The following is a 5,400-nucleotide window of genomic DNA, read 5'->3' as shown; positions in this document are numbered from 1 at the left end:
TTTCATGAATCTGTGTTGTCATTTCTCTAAGAATTTTTTGTCTGACTCTAAATAGTAAAGTTAAAACAAGTTTTAAAAATAACCCATTTATGTGAAGGCCTTTATCATAGTATTACTTCAGTAATGGCACATTTCCATGGAGTATTTACCCCAGTCTTTTACCCAACATGCTCAGACTTTTCTGTTTCTATCTATGTAGCCTGGCACCCGTGTCTCACTGGGCCATGGGTCCAGTGGACCTGGAGCCAAGGCAAGGCCCTGGGTACTTTTCAGCGCTCCATTTACATGACAATGGCTAACTGTGAACTTTAGCACTTCACAAAGCAACAGTCTTGAATGATGCAGAAGTTGTAGATTCTGCTTGCCACAAGTCTTCAGTGTCACACTCCTGATGGAAACACAATAAAGCTAGAGCTAACATAAATCACTGGCGACACCCTGGTGTGGGGGTAAGTCTAGATGGAAAAAGCACCATGAGGCAACACTCCACAGAGGCTAAGACTTGACCTGCTGCAGCAGTTGCCAGTTGAAGTAGACAACTATGACCACTAGGTGTCAGTTTATACAACGTAATACAGTGCTATATTGAGTAATGAAAACAACACATAAAGAACGTCCCGTTTTATGAGAAAAAAATACGTGTAAATCTCACAATGAGCATTGACCACCACTACAATAATATGAATATATTTATATGGATCTAATGCACTTTGGTATAGTGTTGATGTTGCTACTATATTTCTTGAATAGGCCTATAGTAACAGTGCAATTACAATATAATAAATTGTCGCTAACAAAAGGCCAGGGAAGCGAACCAGAGTCGCTGGTGTGAAAGGCAAACACCCTACATATCACCCAATAGGATGATCCTACATGGAGGGAACTGTAATGTGGTTCATATAGTGATGATCACTACAATATGTTTTTGTTCTGTTGGGTAATGGTGAATGTTTATTTTTCCCCTTTTGTTGATGTTTTTTGTTTAATGCTGCAATATGTATCTTTTTTTGGGCGACCTGAACCAAATTCACATAGAACTGTTAGTTATAGATATGTAATTCTCATTGAAAGCAAGTCTAAGAAGCTGCATAGCTGTTCTATGTGTACTATTTCTATGCTTCCCATGCTTACGTTTCGTTTTTGCATTTTTTAGTTTCAGTTTTGTACACCAGCTTCATACAACTGAGTACACAATATTTTTGCGTATGGAAAATATATGTAGATGGTACAATGATTATGTACACTATATGTACACTATACTGAAATTAGGCGAATTATTCGAATTTTAGCAACCAGGAAATGGCAGCGTGATTTCTGCATAGTGCACCATTAACTGGCTATTCTTTATTTTCATTCACTGCATTGTTTCCATATTAGAGTTAGCCCCTGTCTTGGCTCGCTCTCATTTTTCTTCTATATCCAATTTTGGTCCCTCTTGACATTCTCATAAAATGTGTCTTCGTTTTATTCATGGTAAAGTCATGAAATAAAACGTTCTTTGCATTGGTTATTTAATTATTTGATATTTAATTAATTTCATGCTCTTATAGCCTAGGAGGGCATACATATTTGTTTACCTTTATTTAACTAGGTAAATCAGTTATGAACAAATTCTTATTTACAATGACGGCCAACCGGGGAATAGTGGGTTAACTGCATTGTTCAGAGGCAGAACAACAGATTTTTACGTTGTCAACTCGATCCAGCAACTTTTCGGTTACTGGCCCAACGCACTACCCTCTAGGCTACCTGCCGCATATCCTAGGATTCCGCACACCCATCCAGCAACATCTAATCATGGTTGGACAAAATCGTTTTTTCCTGTCTCAACAAAGTGTGTGTGTGATCTCCCGGCAGCCCGCGCGCCGCACGTCTCCTTTAAAAACCAGAGTGTCCCTTTAATCCATGGCTCAAAAGGCTGACGTCAACTAACCCCTGAGCCACAGGCTCGGATTGGCTGAAGGTGACGTCAACTTGGATTTTTCTCTCTCCCCCCTCTGAACCATGACCTCATCCTTAGTTCATTTTAGTGCTATAGCTCACCTTCTGTTCTCCCGGGACGTTAATGTCTAGTAAATGGAGACTGCCTATCTACAATTGCGGTCACACTGCATGCCCCATATGCGAAACAATTTATTATTGTGCTTTAATGTGTTTCGCTCTGTTCTATTCTAGCGCTGTCAACTTTGCACTGGGACAGTAAAGGCTCAGCTGTCGCACATTATTCCATTGCCCTCGACCCATGACAAGTAAACAGTGACCAAAGTTAAAGCGCTTTGAAGAGGGCTGACATGGCACACTGTTCCTTTGCACATGGAGGTTAGCTGATCACAAATCACCAAACCGAGGAGACAGAGGTGAGTGTCTATGTTTGTGGACCCCTCCTGTTGTGTAGTGTGTGATCAGTCAGCTATCTGTCAAAAAATTCCTACACTATAATTCCTGCGAAATATTACGTTAGCAGGGGGTTGTTAGTTGGCTAGCCACAATAGCGCGCTGCTGCAGTTAATCCGCCAGTGCGCAACCCCGAATAATGGCAAAATTCAAACCTGGGTTTATTTCTGCTTTATTTTGACAAATAGCTTACCGCTTCTCTTCGCATTTTCTCTCTGAATTTTATGATTGATGGAATGCAGTTATTTTTCTGTTTTTGTTTTGGTGTCGTTAATCATGTGCACGATGAATGGATGCGGTGGTGGTTTTTGCGTGCACATATCCACACGTCACAAATTCACAATAGAAGAGTCTACCGCACCGCACTGTATCATTCTCCATTGACGCACCGCGTGTATAATATCATTGTCATTATCAAACCATTCAAATTTTTGTGAGGTAAAAAAAATACAACTAAACATTTTGTCACGATCATATCTATTCCATAGCTGGTCTTTATTGTCGTCTCCATTGGGTTTATTGTGGTGTGCTGCTCTATTCTCGCCCCCATCTCTATGCTGAGACTGGGGGACAGATTATTGGCACCAGGCCAGAACGACACAAAACTACAAATAGATTGTAATTGGTTTGTTTTCCATCCAATATTAGCCTACCGTTATTGTTATGATCATGTTATTATTTTGCAATAACATAAGGTTATAAAACATTATAGACTACTGCTATTTGCGTTTTTGTAGGCCTATTGATCATAGAGAGAAGATGATTAGCTAAAGTAGGCTACCTCTGTTATGGCAGGAGGATCCTGCCCTGTTCATCAAAGCATTCAGAGGGGTCCCCCCCCCCCCCTGCACTGTCATCTTCTGCCTGGGGATAGCCCATTACATTGATAGAACAGATATTTCCATTCAAACCAGTTCTATTTAGATATTGTGTTTACACTTGGGGAGTATTTTTCTACACTAATACAGGAGTAATGAAGGCCTAGATCACACTTTCACACACGGCTGGAAAAAAATAACTAATTGAAAGCTACGCCCCCCAACAAGCCACACATTCAATATAATTTCTCAGTGTGCCTTGCCAAGTGAATTTTAGAGTTCTTGTAAAACAAATGTTTACCCCTTTTTCATGGTGTCCAATTGGTAGTTACAGTCTTGTCCCATCGCTGCAACTCCCATACAGACTCAGGAGAGGCGAAGGTCAAGAGCCACGCGTCCCCCGAAACACAACCTAACCCAGCCGCACTGCTTCTTGACCAAATGCCCACTTAACCAGCCACAGTGTCCTCCACAGTGTTGGAGGAAACACCGTACACCTGGCGATCACGTCAGAATGCATGCACCCGACCTGCCACAGTGTCAGCCACAGTGTTGGAGGAAACACCGTACACCTGGCGATCACGTCAGAATGCATGCACCCGACCTGCCACAGTGTCAGCCACAGTGTTGGAGGAAACACCGTACACCTGGCGATCACGTCAGAATGCATGCACCCGACCTGCCACAGTGTCAGCCACAGTGTTGGAGGAAACACCGTACACCTGGCGATCACGTCAGAATGCATGCACCCGACCTTCCACAGTGTCAGCCACAGTGTTGGAGGAAACACCGTACACCTGGCGATCACGTCAGAATGCATGCACCCGACCTGCCACAGTGTCAGCCACAGTGTTGGAGGAAACACCGTACACCTGGCGATCACGTCAGAATGCATGCACCCGACCTGCCACAGTGTCCTCCACAGTGTTGGAGGAAACACCGTACACCTGGCGATCACGTCAGAATGCATGCACCTGACCTGCCACAGTGTCAGCCACAGTGTTGGAGGAAACACCGTACACCTGGCGATCACGTCAGAATGCATGCACCCGACCTGCCACAGTGTTGGAGGAAACACCGTACACCTGGCGATCACGTCAGAATGCATGCACCCGACCTGCCACAGTGTTGGAGGAAACACCGTACACCTGGCGATCACGTCAGAATGCATGCACCCGACCTGCCACAGTGTCCTCCACAGTGTTGGAGGAAACACCGTACACCTGGCGATCACGTCAGAATGCATGCACCTGACCTGCCACAGTGTCAGCCACAGTGTTGGAGGAAACACCGTACACCTGGCGATCACGTCAGAATGCATGCACCCGACCTGCCACAGTGTTGGAGGAAACACCGTACACCTGGCGATCACGTCAGAATGCATGCACCCGACCTGCCACAGTGTTGGAGGAAACACCGTACACCTGGCGATCACGTCAGAATGCATGCACCCGACCTGCCACAGTGTCAGCCACAGTGTTGGAGGAAACACCGTACACCTGGCGATCACGTCAGAATGCATGCACCCGACCTGCCACAGTGTCAGCCACAGTGTTGGAGGAAACACCGTACACCTGGCGATCACGTCAGAATGCATGCACCCGACCTGCCACAGGAGTCGCCAGAGTGCGACGGGACAAGGACATCCCTGCCAGCCAAACCTTCTCCTAACTCCAACGACGCTGGGCCAATTGTGCACTGCCCCATGGGTCTCCCAGTCAGCTGTGACAGAGCCTGGACTCAAACCAGAATCTCTAGTGGCACAGCTAGCAACTGCGATGCAGTGCCTTAGACCACTGCGTCACTCAGGAGGCCCAACATTCAATATAATTTCTCAGTGTGCCTTGCCTTTTCGAGTGAATTGTTGTATTACCACCAATTACTGTAGTTGTTAGTGACAGAGAAACATTGTTTAATTCGTTCCTGCTGTAGGAGAATGTTATCATTACAATTATACTCTTTAATTGTAAACTGACAGTGTTATTGTAACACCTCAAACAACACTACAAATGTTACACTGACAAATTAACACTAGGTAACACTGGCCAAAATGCTGTGTGTGTTCCACAGATTCCCATCCTATATGAGGTCTGTAGATGACGTTATTGGGAAGTTAATGATTAACTTGGATGATGTTACCTCATCGTTGGGTGTACTCCAGTTGATCCCTTTGTGTTTGCTTTCCCTC

Source organism: Oncorhynchus nerka, linkage group LG17, assembly GCF_034236695.1.
Source record: "Oncorhynchus nerka isolate Pitt River linkage group LG17, Oner_Uvic_2.0, whole genome shotgun sequence".
Classification (NCBI taxonomy): Eukaryota; Metazoa; Chordata; class Actinopteri; order Salmoniformes; family Salmonidae; genus Oncorhynchus; species Oncorhynchus nerka.
This window is presented reverse-complemented; position numbering follows the sequence as displayed.